The sequence below is a fragment of the Podarcis bocagei genome (genome assembly GCF_964188305.1).
Source record: "Podarcis bocagei genome assembly, chromosome: 5".
Classification (NCBI taxonomy): Eukaryota; Metazoa; Chordata; class Lepidosauria; order Squamata; family Lacertidae; genus Podarcis; species Podarcis bocagei.
Window position 1 is genome coordinate 84,089,778 of NC_138129.1, and position 23,421 is coordinate 84,113,198.

The window sequence follows — 23,421 nt, forward strand, 5'->3', positions numbered from 1 at the left end:
GGGCTAGCAGCCTGCGGGGTGGGGCTAGCTGCCATGTGGTGTGTCGGTGTTAGTGTGCATCCCAGGGGAGTGCGCCAGCTGTGGGGAGGATCCTGGGGGGCACCGCCAATGGCGATGTCACCCCCCTCAGGGAAGGCACTTAGGCTGGCTGCACCCATTGCGCTCCGCTACTGGGGGTGCTGCATGGGATATATGTTATACACTGCTCTGTTCTCATAGGGAAGTAAGAAGGTATTGACTTCTATTCTGACCCATGGTCATTGCACTGTTTCCATTCTGCTGCAATTTGACTTCTGGAAAAAAACAAAACCCTACATTATTTGTCTTGCAGTCTGCTGTGGCATAATTTTAATTATTTTAATTAGCACGACAATATTCTACATCATTCATTTCAGTGCAAAGGGGAAACATCGCAAAGGCGGGGGACGACCACATCATCAATTAAATTTCGTTTGCAGACTGAAAGCAGAAATAACAGTGAACAACCAATTGTATTTACTGAATTGATTTCAAATCTGGACATGGAGTAATAAGCCAACATTAGTAATTTTCATTTTCACTGGAACTCTCTGACATCCCTAGTTTTCCAGCACATAACAACCTCTGCTCAGGCCACTTCCCCTTCTGCCCCCCAGCATTTGCCTGGAGTTGCCATCTCTTCCTAGTGGTAGGGCTGACCCGTCAAACTGAGCATTAAGTCCCCATCTGCTAATGCTCTATAGAAACTGCCTCTGAATATAGAGGATCCCTGTAGTAAGCATCACTATTGATAGATCTATCTTTGGTGAATTTGTCCAAATCTCTTTGTATTAAGTTACCTAAGTCAGCCATCACCACCACATCCAGTGACAGTAAATTCCATTATGGCTTTTTTTTGGGAGGGGGGAGGAGAACTTTCTTTCTTGCATTCATATGCACACTGAGTTCATATAGAAATGTGTATGTGTGCAGAAGAAACACACAAATAAGAACTTGTGCCAGACGTCTCCTCACGCGAGCAGTGTGACATCAGAGAATATATTCACAAAAGATCACAGAAAGTGCCTCTGTGGAAAGGGGTTTCCGGTTTCTAGCACATCCTCTTCACGGAAGTAATCACTGTAATTTTACCAGAGTACCTCTTCTGATGTTTCATTGCTCACATGAGTAGATTACTCCAATATAGTCCAGATGTTTCAAGTTTGAAGAAGGCAAGTATGGAGAACAATTACGATAACTAAAAACAACAAGGTATCAGAATACCCCACACAGTGTAGCAGTTGCTTAGAACATCAGTTTCCTTATGTTTGATTACATTTTCTTGTTGTTCAATTTAGCTATTAAACCACACAGATTTTATATTATCAGGGTTGCAGTTTGATTAAGAACTTTGACCAGGTAAGTGTAAGTACATCTGCAAATTAACAAAACCACAATGTATGTTCTATTTGGAGATAGTAAAGGAAGTGTGAGGGTATCGTAGTTACAACTTATAAAAGTTAAGTTGCAAGATATAAAAATGAAAGGACATTTTTAAAAAACCCTCCTATTATAACTAAAGTGAATAGTTATTCAGAAAGTAAACAAGAATGCCCATTACTCACAGCTCTGCTGAGAGGCAGTATATAAATCTTTTAAATGGTAAATGGTAAATAAATAAACTCTAGTGATTAATAAACTCAAGTGATGGAAATGAGCACCACAGATTAATAATCTAAAGTGTCAGTTGATCTATCTATGGATAAAAATGTACAACCTAACACTTGAAACCCAAAGCAGCAGAATTTAGTTGCACCTGATTATTATTATTATTATTATTATTATTATTATTATTATTATTATTATTATTATTATTTTAAAAGTATTGGTACTTAAATTGGTTAGCTTGACTAACTTGTTCAGATGGTTTCAGTGGGGCTTAGTTGCAATGAAATGTAAATAGGTTTGGAACCATTTTGGATGTGAACAAAATTATGATAATGAACATTCTTCAACGGAGAAAAGTGTGCTCTGTGATTCAGAATACTTTCTGCTACCAAGTTTTAAAATGGCTGCACTAAGAGCATTCAATCACAAGTACTTATATGTTTTACGTGTTTCTTTTTGATGATAGAAGATGTTTTAAGTCAAAAATGGCAGGGGGGAAAAACATATTTTAAAATACATGTGACCAAAAATAAAATTATAGCAGCATCAAGATTTTACTAGCAATCAAATCGGTGTATACAATGACGTTGTGTTTGACAAGCGTGAGCAAGTTCCTTGTTCTTTTGTTTCACTTTATACTTTAATGCACCTATTATGATAATCTCCCACATGTTGTGGGTGAGTGGGTGGGGGAATACAAATTTTTCCCAAAATTCACAAATACAATACCAAAAGCTATCTGCATGAGTTTTAGTTAGATAAACTACTTCTAGTAAGAGTAGGATCTAGCATTTGCAGACAGTTGCAGCAAGTTGAAGTACACGCCGTCATATCTTCTATCAAAAGAGTTCAGGAAGGCTCACTTCAAAGCCAAGGGCAATCAGAAGAAAACATAAATCAATTAGAACTCTTGAGGGAGAGGGAGAGAAAGAAAGGAGTTACATCAGCTTTCTTGAATATTGTAAGCAGGATATTGCAGGAGTATAGGAAACTGTAAGAAGCCACAGAGTCAATAACCATAATGCTCAGCTGACCACCACTCAAATCCAGTGTTAAGGACTTCATTATCCAACACCAGGAATATAAGAAACTGCAACTGGTAACCAGGCCATTATTCCATCTAGCTTAGTATTGTCTACCCCGAGCTGTCTGTGTGATTAAGTCCCATTTGGACAGTCTATCATGAAAGAGGGGTGGGTTGATCACATGACCAGCAGCTTCTCACAGACATATGCCTAGTCTGAGGGTCCATCATATATATATATGCATAACATGCCCAGGCCATGTATGAACCCAGGTCCCCAAATCGCAGCCCTGTCAGAGAAGAGCTCCAAAGACTCAGAGGACTAGGTTTCTTTACCACTGTAGACAGGTGATATACTAGGGCTATCCATGCCCCAAGAAGGCATTCAGCCCCTATGCTTCAGGTAGCCCCTGTCTTCTGAATCTCACAATTCCTCCCCTAAATTATATTTAGTCCAGGAGGACCCTTCACCTCACTCCACCAGTCCCAAACCCAAGAAGAGATATTCCAATCCCACCAGGGCACACACCTCACCAGTGATGTTGTCAGGACAGAAATTAGATGCAGAAGTTCAAACTAAGTTCTAAATGTGGTTTAAGGCCCTCCCTTGCTCCAAAGTTGGTAACCATATTTTGGATAAAATGTCATAAATGGGCAAAAGGCTTGTTCAGCATCTCAGTTTATTAAGACAAGATATGATCATCTGGACACAACCATTATGTCCTGGAAATGGAGGGAAAAAAATTATTTCTGCACAGGCAGCTACTGTTCTTGTCCATGACATTTTCCCTCTGTATTTTGCATATTTTTATTGGTGGATTTTGAAAAAGCTTTCTTTCTAAAGGCCATTCAAAAATTTCTAGTGCCTTGTGCAACTTGGGCTCAAAGTCAAAGAGTTCTAGCAAAGCTGAAATTTTCAGAAGCGGCTATCAGTAATTAAAGACAAGTCTTATTAAAATTGGGAAATAAAGTCAGCTAAATTAGATCATCATCATCAAGAGCAGAAACTGAACATGCTACCCTTCTGCAATGACTGAGCATGCCTGATCAAGATTGCACTAAACGCCTGCTAATATTTCCAGAGCAGGGGGCAGGGAGTGGGCTCTCAAGGGTGAAAAAAAAAGTCCTTGATTAGCTGAAACCTTTGTTCCAGGTCATATTTTTTCTGAATGTTCAGAATCCCCAATTGTCATTCTTTGGGATACAGTTTTAAGGATTCTTTATTTTTCCACACCATGTGATCCCAGCCAATCAGGGATTCTGTATGAGTGTGGTGATGCTATAATGTCATGCAGCCTATCAGATTGGGCAATGTAAAGCATCACTGATTGATGTTACTTGCTGCAGCCTAGTATACTAAAAAAGAGAACAATGACTTAGTCACCTCAGCATTTGGGATAACTTTCCTCACTGCTAACATCCACTCTGAGCAAGGGGCACCCAGACACAACAAGCATACACTTTTTCTGCTTGATATTACATCACTGAAACAAATCCCCTGTCAAAATATATAGGCCTGTGCCTCCAAATGGTCTGGTTAATCCACTGAATGATCTGTCTATGACCTCCTTGCTGTCAGGATGTGGTGTTCCTTTATCTCTCTCCTACCTTCACAAGTTTGCTAAACCATCTCTCCACTTCCAGTTTATTTGAAACTGACTGGCCACTTCATGCATCTCATAAAGAGTGTCCTTGTTTTTGAAAACTTATTCTGCAATAGATTCATTACAGTTATATACCTCCTTTCCTCAAAAAAACACCTCATGGTGGCATACATGGGTTTCCCCAGGCCCAGCCCATCCATTAGACTAGGAGAGGCAAGCTCCTCAGGCGGCAGAATCCATAGGGGTAGCAGATCCCGATGTAGATCTTTATTCTCCCCTTGCTCCTGTTGGTCTTCACTCCCCCCTTCTTCCCTGGCAGGGAGTGGGGCCCATTTTGTCTTGGGCTGGCCCTGGGTTTCCCCTCCCCATTTTATCCTCACACAGAAACCTGTGCAGTACTTTAGGCTGAGAGATGGTGGCTGGCCCAAGATCACCATGTGAGCATTATGGCTGATTGGTGATTTGAACCCTGGTCTCCCAGGTCTGAGTCTAACACTCTTAACCACTACACCACATTAATCTTTCTGCACTGCTCCAATAAACTACTATAAAATAGAGCCACTGAGCAATATCCACTAAGATTCTTCACAAATGAAAGACATGATTCATAGTTGCTGGAGGCTACTCTACTGTGTTTGCTTTCCTTCATCAGGCTAGTATTACCACCATTCAAGGAATGGTGCCAATCCAGTAGTGTGCTCCAAGTTTTTCCTCAAGGTTAAGCAAAGGTTGGGTTCAATTTCAGCTCTTCTGATCCTAGTTTTGGTTTAATGGTCCAGGCTTGTTTGTTTATTCTTAAGATTTATATACTGCTGTTTATATGCTAAGGTCACAGGGAAGGTTACAGAGATCCATCAAAGCCAGGCATAGTCTTAATACTACAATATCAAAAATCAGTGTACAAGAAGAACTGTATTTTAATTTTTATTTAATGGTTGTTTGTGTTTTAACATTGGACACCACCCTGGTATGTATACTGATATGACACCACAGAAATATATATATATATTATTTGCCCTGACAGGATCACTGGAGATTATTAGGAAAGCTAGAAAATGCACAAGTATTGTGCCATTATATAAATCTATGGTTCAACGCATTTGGAATATAGCATGCCTTTCTGGTTGCCCTCTCTCAACACAAATAAAATTTGCACAGATAAGGTCAACTGGAATGATCATGGCCTTGGGGGTCTCTGTCTGATAAAAGGCATCTGGGGCTTTCTAGTTCAGTGGGGAAAGATGAGTGATAGAGAGACGTTAGCAAGATAAAAAAAAATTATAAATTGTGTGGCAACAGAGACATTTTCTCCCCTCTCTCACCATTATAGACAAAGGGTCTTCCAGTGAAGCCGAGGTTAGCATTATACTGCGCAGGGCTAAGAAACCAAAGCAATTCCTCACACAACACCACATTAACCTTTTTGAAACCCAGTACCAGAAGATGCGAGACTGACCACCAATTTAGAAGGTTTTAAATACAAGTAGACAGAGTCAAGGAAGATAAGTATATGAACACATCATGAGAGGCAAATAAGAGCCCCAAGTGGAGTGAGGCAGCGTATATCTGTGAGCGCCAGATGCTGCAGAGCAACCAGCAAGCATCTGCCTGGCCTCTGGTGAAAGCAGAACATTGGAAATAGATGGTCCTTTGATCTGATCCAGCAAGGCAAATCTTAAACATTCCTATGAAGATTCCTTACAGAGCAAAGGCTGCAGCTGCAGCTCTTGAGGAACATATTTGTGCAGGACCATAATGAACTTTCTCATCTGATCTAACATCTGCAGAACAATTCCAGGATGCCGCAGATAGGGAGATCCAATTACAAGCGCCTGTGGGTTTCTTGACTATATGCCTGGTAACACAAGCATTGTCATGCACAGTATAAGTAATTGGGACATAAATATAATTTCTCTGTTCCATAACCAAAACCACCTTGTCCCACCTCCTTGATGAGCATTTTCCACAAAGCCCTTTGTTTCCTAATTGTATTGGTAATTTCAGATGCTCTGTGCCCCATCGTCAACTCATTTGGAACATGCATATTCCCATCAAAGTAAAGAAAAGGCTATCTGTGTGGGTTTTTTGAGAATCACGGCTTTCATGGAAGATTGCCTGATCCCATTATTGAAAATCGAGAGCAGAATGTACACAGAGATCCGTGTCAAAAGCAGGAGTGAAGGCAGCAGTTGATTTATATACATTTAAACCCACAAACTGTATTTGTAACCCTTTTTATTTATAGACACAGCTCACCATTAAAGCAACTAGCTATTATTTCCATATGTCCATGAAGAGAAATTTTACAAATGAAAATAATCTGAGCATAGCTCAACTGTTTTTCCATGACTAACCATGATGATGCTACAGAAGATGGCTTTAAATGCTTCCTTTGTTCGGTTCCCCCCTACCCTTGAACAGTTACATTTCTAGATGGACTCAAGTTGTAAACTAATATTGAGCTTCTCGTCGAGGCCAGACTTTTTTCCCCCGTCAGGGTTTTTTTTATGGGCCTAATGGGATTAAACTTGGGTATCCCATATCGCCCATGAAAAAGATCAACCTACATTTTACTCAAAGCCTGACATTTGTTTTAATATGAGTCATTTTAAAAAAAAGGATTGCTTAAAATATAACACACTATCCAATCTTTCACCCCACATTCCTCCCGCCTCAAAATGACAAATCAAGGATCCTAATGTTAATTCTGAAGCGTTCATCCAGAGCTATTTTCCCCTTATCAAGGCTGTGAGAGCTTGCTACAATTCTGCAGGACTGAAAAGCTACAGGATGCAAGACTGCCTGGAGAATTCAGTTTCCTAATAATGCCAGCCTTTATGGGTGTATGCCACGTTTTGGAACTATGCAGGCCTCCTAAAGCGGTTCACATCATTAATAAAATAAAATAAAATCCAACATAAATCATGCAGTACAGTATGCAATAAAACAAACCAAGTCTGCATCATATACAGCCCTAGATAAGGTTAGCAAGGGCAGGCTGCAAGCCCCACCATCAACTTAAACCAAAGACCTGAGAGAACAGATACATTTTAAACTCATGCCAGAAACCCATCAGGACGGGTGCAGGCTAGATCTGTGAAGGAAGGGACCCCACAATGTGGGTGCCTCTGTTGAGAATGGCATTAGGAACAGCATTGTGTGTGTGTGTTTTTTTTTTTTTAGAAGATATTTATTAAAATTTTCAAGATATTACAAAAAGAAAAAAGAAAGAAAAATACAAAATAAAAAACAATTAAAAACAACTCAATCTTTCCATTACTTATTTTTCATTAGCTTGTTTCCCCGGACCTCCTCACGCCTCGCTTTTTTGTATTCCAATTCAATTTGTTAGTTCAGCAAATCCTTCCCCTCTTTATTTATCCTAGTCTTTAATCTTAAAATATTGTAACATTAAATTTTTACCTATTAGTGATCCATTTTTCATATTCCCTTATAGTATTACAGCTAAAAAGCACTTAATTTCTATCCAACATCATTCTAACATTCATTGATTTTACAATATTTCTGTAAATAGTCTTTAAACTTTTTCCAATCTTCTTCCACCGACTCTTCTCCCTGGTCTCGGATTCTGCCAGTCATTTCCGCCCAGCATTGTGTGTTACCTTGAGCTCCTTGGAGGAGAGTGTGATTGGCATGGCATTGGTCTTTGCCATGCTCACACATAACCTCTTTCAAAGGAGAGAGGGGGGGGGGCCTGCAGAATGCATTACGGAAAATATTAACAGCAGCAGAATTGTGTAAAATAGGAGAAATCATAGAAATTAGTTTAATGGTATATGATGAATCTAGTTTTTCTTGCTCAAGCACTAAGGTTTATGCATTCTGACTTATGTATTTTAAAGCATGAAGTACACAGAGCTATTCCTATTGAACATAGGACATGCAATAGTGCATGTTATGTTCACCGTTGTGTACAGAGTAGCCTCGGGATAAAGAAGCCCAAATAAATCACACTGATTTTTTTAAGACTGAGACCACAACTTTGTACTAATTTGTCTGAGTGTAACCTCATAGGATTGGGCTTAATTTCAACTAAACTTGTGGACTTATACTTACTTCTGAGTAAATGTTAAGAGAAACAGGCTACAGAGCTCATATCTGGAGGACTTTGATCCTGATGGATAGTCGCATATTCACAGCTTCAGCCAACAGAGCCAACATCAGGGGTGATGGCAATTTTTTAAAAAATAAACTGCAAACTGATACAGAAATGAAAAGCTTGGAGAAATCAAAATTAACGGAGTCATTCATCCCTAATGTGATCCCTAATTTGTCCATCCCTGAGCTTGGGATGGTTGTGTAGGGTATAACTGTGAAATAATAAGATGGAAAAGTATATTAGGACCAAGACATTATCAATATACATTGATAATATACAATATACATTAGGCTTTAGAAATTTTTGTAAACAAGAGAAGAAGAAATGAAAAAAGGCAGTCTGTACACCAAAAGTTGTTGACAATTGCCTGACCGGTAAAATTGCCATAGTAAATCTTATATTCCATAGATCTAGACTTCTAGCAGACATAATCAGTGTCTATGCAGACTTATGAGAAGTTTAAAACAAAATATTTCAGGTGTCTCACATATAACAGAGGTAATAACTAGTACTAGCCAGAATTTTGTAGAACAGGGCCCCAAAGAAAACAGAGGAATTACCCCAGAGAGTGGCATTAACATCCTAAATATACACACAGTTGAAAAGCTATTTTCATTACAATATTTATACTGGAAAGTGCAACTAATGGGACCAATATGCTTGGGATTAAGCATTTTATGCAACTGAAGATACTTTTCAGTACCCATGAGAATCTACTGGAACATTTAAAATAGCCACCATTAGAAATACTGTACACACACACTGTGGGAAGGCGGATTTTACCTTCATTTTGAAGGGTGAAAACATACACCACTTACCAAGAGGTAGATTATGAGAGAGTGCACATAACCAATTGATATCATCCAAGCCTATCTATTATGAGGAGAATTTCACCACTCCTGCCTCTCTAGAATTTGCATCAATTGGGTGGGTGTGGTGTAATTCTCCTCTCTGTTTTACAGTTATTGCAGATTGGTTTACCAAGTTATTACACTGTGAGAAAATACCATTTGGTAAATAGTCATCTCTAAACTACATAAACATGCAGGCATCCCAAACTGTGAGAAGTAAGTATTTCTTTAATAATAGGTTTTTTTCCAAAAATATACACAGTCCAGAAGAAAATTCACATACTTGAAGGCGGTTACTGAAAACATCAACGCTGATGTTGATGCAGATTGATATAGATCTGTGGAATAAGCCAAATAATCAACAAACCAATTTGTGCATAGATCTGTACTGTACTTATGAGGCAGTGCAAAGACTGCCTCTTTTTTACTTAAACGTTTTACAATTGCTTAGCACAGTTAATACCTCCACTGTGGCTGTGTTCTGTTGTTGTTTTAAAATGCTCCCAGGAAGCAAGTTCTCTTTGGAAATGGAATGATGGATTATCTAAGTTTGTAGGTGTATAAAAAGCTCGAGGTGTTAATGACAAGCACATAACAAGGCTAGATATGTTACTTGTTAATGAGCTCTGCTGCTTGAACAAATGATGTAGCAATTTACCTAATACAGTAGTCCTCAACCTTTCGTGACCCAAACATGCATTTGGGGACCTATTTCTTATTTGATTTTTTTTAATCTCTTATTTGTATGGTAGTAGTGCTACCTGCCTTAGATCAGGCTGTGATCCAGTAGGGGTCTTTGACCCAGCAGCTGAAGGCAGATAATAATGTGCAAAGGAATTGTAGGAAGGTGTGTATGAGAAGGAGGATTTGCATGGTGAGTTCCTGCCTCCCACCAGTAGAAATAAAGACACAAGACACCATTATTTAGGTTAATGGGCTAAAATTGGCCACAACTTTATTGGTTACAGGTGATGAGAGGTATTGGCTTAGGCATTGGTGCTAATCGACTATCCGGCTTCAGTCTGTCTGCCTGAAGGTCGGGAAGGGTTAGCACCAGCAGGAAGAGCCCTGCTGATGCACATCAACTAGGCACTCCCCTGGAGTCACCGCTCAGGGGTGTGCCTTGGGCCCTGTCCTGCAAAGGCTTTGGACGGGGCCACGCCCCCCAGAATCCTTTACCGGACTACCCTTCAGTAACTGGGGGAGGTGATGGCGCTCCTCCCCCCCATTCATCTACATAACAATACCCCATCCAATGTCTAACTGCCAAACCAAGGAAGTTGTGACGATTTGCTACGAGGTAGGCAAAAACTTGCCAATTTGCCAAGTGTAAAAATTCCTACCAGGCCCCTTAACGGCGACCAACCGAAGTCCATAGCACAGTCAAAGGAGAAACCTTGAAGGGTGGTTGGGTGGGAAATTCCCCAGCTGATCAGCGGCAAAGAGGAAGCTCCTCTGCTGCGCTTGCCTTAAATGCGGCAAGCCAGCCGATTGGCAGAGGATTCCCCTGATCGCGCGGGGCTGGGAGCCAGCCTCCGCGCGCATGTTGGGGGTGTGAAGCCCACAACACCACCTCCTCCCGAGGTCAGAAGTGGCTATCCGGAAACATGGAAATGGATCAAATGGAATTGCTGAGGGTATGTATGCAGGAGAAGGATGATAAGTGAGAGGTTGGATGGGTGCTTTAGTTTAGATGCCTGCAATGCAGGGGTTGGACTAAATAAACCTCGGGGTCCCTTTCAACTCTACAGTTCTATGATTTTATGACGCCTCTCTGAACTGGGGTTTGTTTGTTTGTTACTTAAATCTTAAAAAGAAATGCAGGTTTTCCTAGGTAAGAAAATGAAATGAAAGCTGTTTACCAGGGGCCCCTGAAGTGACATGTCACAGCCAAGACCTTTACTTGTGCAGGCAAGCATCCGTGCCCTGATTTCTCTGGATGAGTGAGGACCATGCATGTTCCTGAGAGCTAGTCACTCAGCTTGGCTCTCATCCACGTCACCTGGGAGATGCCACTTCAAACTGAAGAAGATATAAAAATGGTCCGTGAACAAACAGAATGGGGGGGGAGAGTTCCTAACTAGACTTCTGTGACAGCCATTCTCCTGTGTGCCAGAATGATGATTATTTACACAATGAGGCAACGCTTTCTGCCTGCTGAATGGCAGCCTGCTTTTCTATTCACCACGACAAGGCAACTCTGAAAGGGGCCAGGCATTACGCAGCTAATGTAAAGCCTTTAGGATCCTATTGAACTCCCAAGACAAGAGGTTTTGTCTTGAATTGCGTTTTCAGAAATTGGATAATGAGATTAAGAAAATGGGGAGAGTATTATTTAAAAGCAAGTGCTTCTGCTAGATACACTGTTGGTTGCCCGCTGTAATTATAACTAAGAAGCATCTCTCCACTCACAGTTTTTCTCAAACTTGGGCCCCCAGCTCTCTTTGGACTACAACTCCCATCATCCCTCACTCGCAAGACTAGTGGTCAGAGATGATGGGAGTTGTAGTCCAACAGCTGGAGGGGGGTCTAAGACTGAGAAACACTGATGGGGTGTCTTCAAACATGATGTAATGTCCACATAGGAATCACCGCCATGTGAAAAGGGGATTAAGTCTTCCTGTAGATCAGGAGCTGAGCATTTTTTCCAGCTTGAAGGTCACATTCCCTCCTGGGTAACTTTGCAAGGGCCGTTTCCCAGTGGCAGGTGGGGCAAGAGGCAAAAGTCAGTGGAATGTAAATATTAACTTTGTACAATATGCTAGTTTTCTACACACAATCACACAACCCTCTCTGTCCTCTATCCAGATAACTGAAAGGCTGTGTAAATCAGTCTTGAATGTCACAGGTAAGATAACATCATATACATTACAATGAGTAAGTTGAGATTCCTGCATTGCAGGGGGTTGTACTCGGTGTTTCCCAACTTTTGGTCTCCAGTTGTTTTCAGATTACAATTCTCATAATCCGTGACCACTGGTCTTGCTAGGGATGATGGGAGTTGTAGTCCAAAAACAGCTGGAGATCCAAGGTTGGGAAACACTAGACTAGATGACCCCCATGGTCCTTTCTAACGCAACAATTTTGTGGTTCTATGATTCTAATATTGACAGTTCATGAATGTCTATATTCGTATCGAATTTTGTGAATGCCTGAAAACTCAGAGGTATGTCAGTGAATAGTGACAGTCATTTTAAATGTGTTGTGGGGGGGTATTGGTTTGTTGTTCTTACTTTTACTATGTATATTGTAGTTTTATTTTGCTGATCGCCCTGAGATCTGTGGATGAAGAGCAGTATACAAATTTAATAAATCATCATCATTTAAATGGGATTATCAGAAATTACTGGTGTATGTCCCGAATGTGGGGAAACATATCTAGTGTTGGACACAGTGAAATTCATCTGGCATAATCAAAATTCACATGTGAATGTCACATTCACTAATTTTTTTGGCACTAACTAAGACAAACGGGGGGGGGGGGGGAATCACACCTGCAAGTGGAGCTCAGAGCAATGCTCATTTTCAAAAGTATATATTTAAGGTCCTTGGTATTCAGAAGCATATTGCTTCTAAGTAGGGTCTGACAGCAAGATGTCCCAGAAACTTTGAAGCAATGGAAAGATCAGATAAGTGTTAATCCGTGCAGTTTCCTACTGGCTCTGATATCTTCTGTGAGCACATCCCAATAATACCTTCAGCCAAGTGACTAATATCCATCATGTGCAGCTAACTCTCACATACTCCCTTCCAAGAACAAGAAAATGAGAAACAGGCTTTTGACTGGAATGTGTGTTTGGGTGCTATTATTGCTGGCCCAAGGCATTCTGCTGCCTGCAGCAAAGCCCCTCCCCACCCCCAAATAACAAGGGCCAATGCTTGTAAAAGTATTGCTGCACTATTCAAACACATCCTACTTTTATCTGTTCGCTTTCCCCAGCCAAGTGTTTCCTGAAGCAGATTGTATCACCTACCTGCTGACCCTCAGCACTATTAAAGTAAAATGTGGTTTGTAAACTGGGGAGACCGGGGGGGGGGAATTGGCCTAGCTTGTGATATTTGGATTTTATTGTGGCTTGTGGATATTCAGATTTGGGTTGAGGGACTAAAACATAGGAAGACAGAGAGCTGTCTTAGACCGAGCAAGAGGCAGGTGGTATTATCTACGTTGATTGGAAGCTGCTATCCAGGTTTCAGACTGTGCATTCCCAGTGCTACCTGAAGATGTGGGGTAGAACCTGGGACATTCTGAATGCAAAGCTGATGATGTACCACTGAGCAGCAGCAGCCTCCCCCCACAATACACCCTTCCCTTCAAAAGTTGCAATGAAGATGTCTTCGGTTTGCTTGGTCACAAGCACGTGCATGCTATTGCAGTTTGACAACACAAATCTGATGCAACATGAATGCTCAAGGCAACTGTGCAAGTGGTTCACAGTGCCTACAACCACTGCAGGTTTTGAGTACAAAATAGAATGAAAATGACTGGCCAAAGCAAAAATTCAGTTTTTATTTTTAAACCCAACTTCAAAACAGGAAATGAGTGCATTGCCTATTTCTATTTCTTCAGTCTGATAGTTGGGTCTGTATTGCCTTTGAAGGAAACCATATCTTAAGAAAGGTTCATTTCTCTTCATTAATTAAATTATAGGAATCTGTGAGACGATGTCCTTTCGTTCCTTGTGCCTGATCATATGTAAACAAGGTTTTGACAGAAGAGCAGCTAAAGTTTATCTTTCTCTTACAGAATCAAACTGTCTATACAACTTAACAACCACCCAAAATGAAATAAATAAATGAGTATGATAATTGAAAGGGACTTTTGGAATAACCTCTGGGTTCCTACCTAGGTAGTGAATCATGTGATGGCTATTAAGGGGAAACCAAATTATTTCCAAAGTAGCTTTTGTACTTGCCATGTACATGTTTTGTTTTGTTTTTCTAAAATAAGCAGTATCATTGCAATGGTTAATTCATTTGCCAACAGACCATAAGGGTTCAAGGCAAAAGCAATGTTGCACCCAGGTCAGGAGAAGCAGGCAATGTACGTGGTGCTAGCAGATGGATGTGTGCTGCTGCATTCACACATGCAGAGGCAAAACTTGAAGGGACTCTATTCTTTAAGCCCACTCCACCCTCACTCAGATTTAGGATAAAATTAACCAGTTGCTTCAGGGCTGAGTAGGAATTTTGGCCAGCTCACCAACTGGCGTAAAAGCAAACTTGGAAATACATACTCGGGTGAAGAACAAAGGGATTTTGAAGCCAGAATGAGTTCGGATAAGACTAGTAAAATTCTTTGAGGGAAAGTTCATACACACACACACACACACACACACACACACACACACACACTAAAATGAGTTATTGTTCCATTTCAAGTCAAGAAACATACAGAGTAAACGCCACTGAGTAAAGCAATGCTTACTTCTCAGTAAACATGCGTGAGACTTGACTAAAGGGTTCTTTGCAAATAAAACATCATCCTCTCGTGATCACGGTAAACTTACTACACTGTACAGATGTCTACATCCTCAAGATAATTGTTATTTAATGTTCATTTTCCTCTGGCTGGACAGTGATTTTTTAAAAATATAGGTATGTGACCTGTCCAAAGTTGCTGAGCAATATTTGAAGCATGGCAGCACAATTCTAACCATGTCTACTCAAACATAAGTGCCACTCAATGGTGCTTACTCCCAGGTAAGTTGGCACAGGACTGCAGCCTCAATTTAGATTCTGTTCCGTATTTACTCCCATCTTTCCTAAAGAGCAAGACAAAAAATACCTTCCAAGTTTGTCTCAGGTTTCTTATGTGCTAATGCAAATGTACTTCCTCAGAATTAAAAAAATCCAATTAAACAGAACTCAAAATCTTTCCATCCACTATGCTTCCTTTTTTCTCACTAGCTGTCATATTAAGATGTTCCCCTCTCCAGTTTGTGCTACAAACACAAGCATGGTCTCTTGGCTGCCTATACTTGTAACCATCTGTTGCAATGGCAACATGCCCAGTTGAAAGGAGCTTGCTTCATTTCTCAAAGACAGAGGTGCTAAGAAAGGTTTGGATGGACAGGTGACAGCTTTGACATCTCTCTACAGACAGGTTTTTCACCTTGAGGCATATTTTTCTCCCTGTCCTAGTTTGACAAGATTACATCTGTTGGCAATCAAGGTCCATAATTCTCCTCAACAAAGTGTTTCAGTACAGCAGAAGATCACCGGCATTTTCCTTTGCCAAGAGAAAGATTATTTCATAACCAGAACTCTGCCAAATAGCATATCCGAATACATATAGCTTCCAGACATACTGTTCTGATAATCTCATAGAACCATAAAGGATTCAGTCTGATGCTAAAAAAACACAGTCAGTCCAATCACATCACTGGCTGCACATAGCCAATCAGGGTCAATGTAATTGCTAAAAGTGCCTAATGAGAAGCTCCGCAGCCATATTATGACAGCAAGAGCAGTGGCAGGAGAAGAAAATAATTGCGAGGAGAGGAGGGCTGATGTCCGAGTCTCCAGCTGGAATGGGTAGGACATGAAATACAGACTTTTGCCCCTCCCCGAGCCCATGCCAAGTCAAGCCCAGGCATCTCCAGAGATCAGACACAGCTTAGCATGAGTTCATTTGTGTTCCCAGCCATAAGAGCTGGTTGCCAGTGCTGATTCTTTCCCTGACCCACACTTAACTAGCAACAGTGAGAGCTTATGGCTCAAGTCTCCATTAGGCTTTACCGTGCTGCCAAGGGCTATTTGTTTTAATGGACAGAGACAACTATATATGCATGTGAATTTGATAGGCTTGATGTCAGGTGAACCAAATTTCTCCCCCATCCCTACTGATGAGGCAATGGAGGGTGATGAGACAGGATTCCCATTCATGGGGAGGAGAGATTCCACAGTGTCGCAATACAAAGGCAGAACCACTAACAGAAGGAGAAAATCACTTTGTCTTCATAGCACAATCACTTAAGGACAGGTGCAATGTCATCTACTACACCAGAGGTAGTAAACCTGGCTGTGGACCTCCAGGTGTTGCTGGACTCCAACTCCCATCAGCCCCAGTCAGCGTAGCCAATGGTCCTGGATGATAAGAGCCAAGAGTCCAGCAGCGTCCCCTGGTCTACCTAATCTGGAAACTTCAAGACTTCAGGAAGTGCTAGTTGGTATTATTCCACTAGGAGGAATCAGAAGAAGAACCTTCCTTTTCCACGATACCCAGTCAGTATAGAAAGCCTATTACTGGTAAATATCACATTTTAAAATTAAAACAAAAACAAAACAAGGAGTATGCTAAGACAACATCAGGAAAGCCATTTGCGCTTTCTGATACACCCTCAGGTCATTTTCCAAAACATAAATGAAAATGCTGGGGATGTTTCTTTTGTCTAAAGCAGCGCTAAGTAGCTTTCGGGGCTAATTAGTTGCCTAGGTTAAAAAAAACCCACCCAAAACCACCCTACGGTAATTTTCCCATGTGCTTGGAAATGCTTAGATAGGCTTTTTTCACCTTCCAGTGTAGTCTCAGAGAATAGCAGTAAATCAGCAGGGTTATGGAAAGAGCTAACTTTCAACAGAAACCCATTAGACATACCCATGTGATGTATCTCACTGCTTTTACTGTAATACTTTCCAGACAGTGCTTTTTAGTTCCTGGTTCATTAGGTATTATATATCCAGTCCTTGGGCAAGAAACATGCTGTGGGAAATGCCTTGCTCGCCCTGGCCCTGTTTCAGCTCCATGCGTGCACAGTGACAAAGGCTGGATACAGGTTGTTCCAGCCAGATACTCAGCAACAGCACTAATCAGTTGTTTGGCAGGGGACAGGAGGGAGACTAAGTCAGCCTCCATCTTCCCATCCTAAAGTCCATCAGTCTGATCAAGGCTATGTATGCGCAGCTCTGGCTGGGGAAGGGCTCTAGCTCAGTTGTAGAGCAACTGATTTGCGCACAGAAGGTCCCAGACTCAATCCCAGGCATCTCCTGGTACGGCTGGGAATGTCTCATGCCTGACCATGGAGCAACCAGCAACCATGGAGATTTGCTGCCACCCAGGTAGATGTTGGAACAGTGCCCTGGCTCCGCATAATGCAGATTCCTATGTTCTGTTTGGGCTGGGGAATTGCACACAAAACGTGTACATGTGCGCACCTGATTCCTGTTTCTTCGTTACATTTCTCTTTAATTATCCGTTATGATCAGAAGCCTGTGTTTTCTGACCGTGTAGTTTTATTAGAGTTTAAAAAGAAAAATACAAATATTATTGTCAAATATCTTTGGGTTCAAACTAAAACATTAATTCAGACATCCAAGCCAAGCCATCATCATGTAAGAATAATATATTTGGGGAAATTGGTAGGGACATCCATACCTGGGACTTTTTGTATAGCAAAGCATGTGCTCTACCCCTGAGCCACAGCTCTTTCCCCTACACCAGTGGGTGGTGATTGCAGGTCAAATCACTAGCCGGGAAGCTTTTTTAAAAGTTTTAAATCTGTATTGGCTCTCCACTGGCTTTTGAAGATGGACCTGTTTACAAACAGGTGTGCACACAGACATGCACAAACCTCAGAACCACTTCACTCGCAGTAGCTCTGGAACTCAGTCTTTCATTCAGAAATTAGTTTTGGGAATAGATTTGCCAATGGACTTGAGGTTTTAGAAGTCTGCAGAGGAAATGAATGGAAAAGGCAGCAAAAAGTCAAGAAGCGAGTTTACATGGTGCTGTAGCACTAAGATGAATTTAAAACAAATGTTAACTAACATCTAGCTGTGCCATGCCGTTTGAGTCTCCATAAAAAAATAACACCTCTCTATTTTCAACAGAGATCCATGGTCCAGTGACCACTTTCCACACTTTCCATTGAAGAAGGTATGGATGGGGGTGGAGGCAGCTCAGAGCTCAGATTAGAACATTCAACAGAGTACAAGAGCTGAATGCAGTTGCTGAACCACAGAATTGGGAGGACGGGAGTGGGGTGGTTGCAGTCCTGTGCACAGCCTGACAAAGCGAGGGTTTCAGCAGGCTAAAGAGGGAACTGAAAAGCATAAGGCTGCATATCTTTTGGAAGTCCACCACCACCAAAGTACAATACAGTTTATTTGCTCTTCCTACAGAAAGCCCTGCAATGGGGCATTCTGGGTGTGGGGATTCTGTGCATCCTAAGCTGGCCCCACTGCCATCAGTTGATGAAATTGGGCATGATGTGCAGGATGTGTCCTGCAATAGGGTTTCCCATGTCAACATAAGCAGGAGGAGTATTACATCCTGTGCCAGTGCTTTTCTTCTAAAATAAATAAATAAATAAATAAATGTTTAGGGCTACTCTCATTTTCCTACTCATATCGAAATACTGCCACTCAATGAGGCCAAACTTAGATTCGCAAACTCTTTAGGGGTATGCGTACCCCTGCGTCCCTCCAGAAAAAAGCACTGTCATTAGAAAATGCTATAGGGTTCCTTAGTGTCTCTCTTTTCACTCTCTGAATTAGAAAACATTTAGGATGAGAGCTACTAACATGCTCACTCATGTCACCCTCTTTCCCCGTGAAACATTGGGGTGCTCTAACAAACTTGAATTGCCTCACAGCAGTCCCGTTTCTAGGGATGCGGTGCATAGCCCTTTTGTTGTTGTTTGTTTCTTTTGCATGCATTGGGTTGAGTTCAGCTTGCAGTTTCCTTAACAGAATCTCTCAAAGGCTGCTGTGCTGAGGTCACTTCCAGCTTATTGAAGACAATAATGGCGCAGCCCTGAGAATGTCTCCAGCCAAAAACCAATTCTGCCCAAACATAAACTTCTTCATCAAAAGAATGCAAGCTGAATATAAACATTAACTCATTTAATAGCTATTTGCTGAACATTTGACAGGTCAACAGATTTAGCTGAAATAGCAAAAATTCTCCACACATCTTCAAATCTGCACCATATGTTTCTTTTGCATGATAGAATTGCAATAGTCATATTCTGAACTTCCTTGATGCTGCCATTTGCGTGTCAAGGTCCCCAAGCCACCCCCCAAATAACTCACAATGCACACTTAATTTTTGTTTAAGGTTTTTGGCATAATTTTGGCCACAACTTTATTTAAATACAAAACCGTGAGTGGTTGTTTAGGCATTGGTTAAGACTATCTGTCCCCCCGCCTGGGGACAGAACTGACTTCCAGGCACCACCGAAAGACAGTGCGGGGGAAAGCAAGTCGGGGAGAAATGGAGCTGAGTCACAGACCCTCAATTCTCATCCACATGCTCCCCGAAGGCTTGCCGGCCCTAGTCCCATTCCAGGGATTGGATGAAAAGATGGCAAGCCCCAGGATTCCTTTAACGGAATTCCCTTTCTGCAGCAACCATGGAGGGGCAGGCCCAGCCTATCCTAACCCCTCCTCCACCAATTTATAACCAATGCCTAACCGCAACCTTACAAGTTGTGATGATTTGCTACGCAGTAGGCAAAAACCAAATAGCCCAGCCAATCAGCCAGATGGACAAAATTCCTACCAGGCCCCTGCCCCAACAGCAGACGACCCCATGACAGGCATAGCAAGGTCAATGCAACAACCCCTTACTCAAGGGTGGGTGGGCGGGTGATCCGTTGCACGCAGCAAAGAGAAAGCTCCAGGCTGCGTGCAGAGTACTTAAACATTTTACCCCTCCCACCAAAATTGCAACATAACTTTTACCCCAGCAACCCAGTGAACCAATCACTGCCCCAGGCCATCTTTAGAGACCCTGCCTGGTAACAGAGGGGTGGCTCAGCAGACCCCACCACAACACGTGCTGTCCATGAAGGAGAACACGCTTTGTTCTGATCTGATGGGAAGATGAGTGCATGCATTTCCCTTGGGGGTGGAGGGTGGGAAAGAAAGCCTGATGAAGAAGTTGGATTAGACTGTGTTCTGTACTACCAATCATCTGTTCAGGGGGAAGGAAAGAGAGAGAAGAGAGCTCCTCCTGAACAGATGATCAGTAATATGTAGTCTCAGCCCCTTGAGCAGATTTTTTTAACCCAGGGAAATGTCCGCACTAAACTGATTTGCAAATGCTTTGTTTTGCTATTGGAAAGGGGAAATTGCATCCTGTATTTCTTATTGCACTAAATAAGGCCAAGTTTATCCTGGCCATGACTGTACAGAAGGAGAAAGCAGACTTTGGAAATCCATTTAACAGTCTTGTGCAAACTCATCCAGGAAATTTGAGGTACGGCAGTCTCGTCTCAACTTAAAAAGGAGGTCTCTGTATATTCTCTCCCACACACAATGAAAAAAAGGAAACAAATGCCTTTCCAAGCCAAATCAGGACAACTGTTAACCAAAAAAGAAAAAAGAAAAAGAAAATCCTCACAAAAGGAAATTAATGTGCATGGGAAACTGCACACAGGACACTGTGTGATGCCTTAAGTTTGTTGTGTGCTGATTTTCACGTTTCCATCCTGTTTCCTACAGTATTATTTCTGCTAGGTTGCTCCTGTGTCTTCGCCTACTCACTCTTTCCCAGAATCTGATTCCAGTTCCCACTGTCTAGAAAATGGGATTGCCAAGATATTTGTTAAATCATCCGAACCTAAACATGAAGTCAGGATGAGAATATTTGCTTCAGGGATAATAATGAGGAAAGCAGTTGCACTCCTGTGTGGTTGATTTACAGAACAGATGAAGGCATTACGATTTATAAAAACCAAACTAGGTACCTCTCTTCTAGAAATAAGAGATTGTTCCATTAGCAAAACAGTGGAGATCTTGCAGTCCAGAAATGAGGAGAAAGTATGTTTTAAGTATCCCATTACTTTTTGGTTTGACGTTGGTGCTTTAACTTTTTGTAAACCCGAATGTGTGTCCTGTTGGCACATAAAGCGGCAGATCACAATGTAGAGATTGTGGGATTGTCAATATTAAGGCCATTCTCTGTTGTTTTTAGACACATCTGTTTGCTTTTTAAACATTTTTTTATTATTTTACTATTGTGTGTTTTATTATTTATGCTCCGTATCCTACCCTGCGATAAAAGGCAGAATACATATATTGTTTAATGAAATAAGCTAGAGAGGCATGTGTGCTCTGGCATGTCTGTGTAGCACACTCTGCTGAAATTAACGTGAAAGATGTTGCAACCAATAAACTTCTGTGCATGCATTGGAGCTTGTGACCTAGAAGAGATAAGAGGATAACCATTATTTATATACTGTACTGCCCATTTGGAGTTGCTCATTAGAGAAAATTCCTCCGGGATGCAAGATTAGATCAGCCAGACCCAGTGCACTCTGTGGATAATTTTGTTCTGTTTGCAATCTTTGCACTTCCTCAGGCAGGTTGGTTAGCAGTAGCCCCCACGCATGTGCTTGTTCTGAAATTAGCATGGATCACCAGCACCCCATCTCTGTAGGATTGCCGTGCACACATGCATTCTTAGTTGGAGAGCTTTATTTCAACAGTGCACTCCATTTTCAGAGCAAGTAAACGTACTTCAAGTGCCACCAGAATAATCTTTTGGGTCAATAATAGGCTCCCCGGCAGTAGGAAACGATGAACATGCATACTGATTTGCTGATCCTACTTGATCAGTGCATATTCATGTCAAGCACTTTCACATCTGGTGCACAATTGCCAGCTTCCTTCAGAATTTTTTTAAAAAATTAATGGTGGTAACAACATAAAGAGTTAATGTGACTAAACTGCACTGCTCTTCTACACATTTTATTTATTGCTTAACAGCAGCAACAACAACAACAACAACAACAACTAATAATAATAATAATAATATGCCACCCATCTGACTGGGTTGTTCCAGCCGTTCTGGACAGCTCCCAATAAAATATTAAAAGCACAATAAAACATTAACTATTCAAAACTTCCCTGTACAGGGCTGCCTTCAGATGCCTTATAAAAGTCAAATTGTTGTTTATCTCCTTGACATCTGATGGGAAGGCATTCCCCAGGGTGGACGCCACTACCGAAAAGGTCTTCTTCCCTGTAGCTTTGTTTCTCACAAGGGGGAACTGCCAGAAGGCCCTCGGAGCTGAACCTCAGTGTCCAGACTGGACGATGGGGGTGGAGAAGTTCCTTCAGATATACAGGACTGAGGCCGTTTAGGGCTTTAAAGGTCAGCACCAACACTTTGAATTGTGCTCGGAAATGTACTGGGGACATAGAATTCACCCAGTGAGATACAGTGGTATTTCATATTGAAATGCACCATCTTCCTACCTATGGTCTTCCCTGCAGAATATTACATATTATATTCGGATAACAAAATTTCTTACAAAAGATTTCATCTGCAAAATCCTACACTGTTTGCAAATTAGGAAATGGCAGGTGTAATTATTTGGTCCTTTGGTTGCTGATATAACAAGTTGCATTTATTTTCTCAGATTGCAGCAATATGATGAATGTGCAGTGCAAGAGAATCTTCAAGACGGCATGAAGTTGAAACCAGGAAAAATGGCAAATATTAAATAAGGAAAATCTGAGGTACGTCTCTACCTGCCACGAAAGGTGAGGTTGGTGTAGAGTGATGTCAGCTGAATGAAAAACAAAAGGGCTTGCAAAACACTTTCCATTCTCTTTTACTTTTCTACCTATTCCTACGTTTGCCTATGTCCATTCACTTTGTCAAAACCTTGGCAATATCTGATACCTGGATTTTTCATCGGCATTTTTGAAAACTGAATGCAGCAACCAACAACAAATCAATCTGATATGTAGAACAGAATAGACACCATTCTTGAAAAAGAGATGTGTAACTGAGTGAATGGAAATTTTGAAACCAGTTGTAGTAGTGCAGATGTTAATGTTGTTGGGGTTTTTTGTGCGAGAATATAAACATAAGAAAAGCACTGCTGGATCAGGCCAATGGACCTTTGAGTCCAGCATCTTGTTCTCATGGAAGCCAACCAGATGCCCATGGGAAGTACAGAAGCAGGACATGAGCTCAACATCACCCTCCTCACCTGTGATTCCCAGCAACTGGTAGAGTCTTACACATTGTAATAGAAACAAAGAAACAAAGAAAAGGGGACACGGGTGGCACTGTGGGTTAAACTACAGAGCCTAGGACTTGCCAATCAGAAGGTCGGCAGTTCGAATCCCCGCAACGGGGTGAGCTCCCGCTGCTCGGTCCCTGCTCCTGCCAACCTAGCAGTTCAAAAACACGTCAAAGTGCAAGTAGATAAATAGGTACCGCTCCGGCGGGAAGGT

At 41.5% G+C, this 23,421-nt stretch overlaps 1 long non-coding RNA gene across 1 annotated transcript in view; it reads left to right on the forward strand.

Annotated features, from left to right (window-relative positions):
* LOC308587174 overlaps positions 1-23,421 on the forward strand; it is a 98,313-nt gene that overhangs the window by 62,740 nt on the left and 12,152 nt on the right. The window contains exon 3 of the long non-coding RNA XR_014008262.1: positions 22,596-22,695. This is a non-coding gene — a long non-coding RNA (uncharacterized lncRNA). The remainder of the gene's footprint in view (positions 1-22,595; positions 22,696-23,421) is intronic.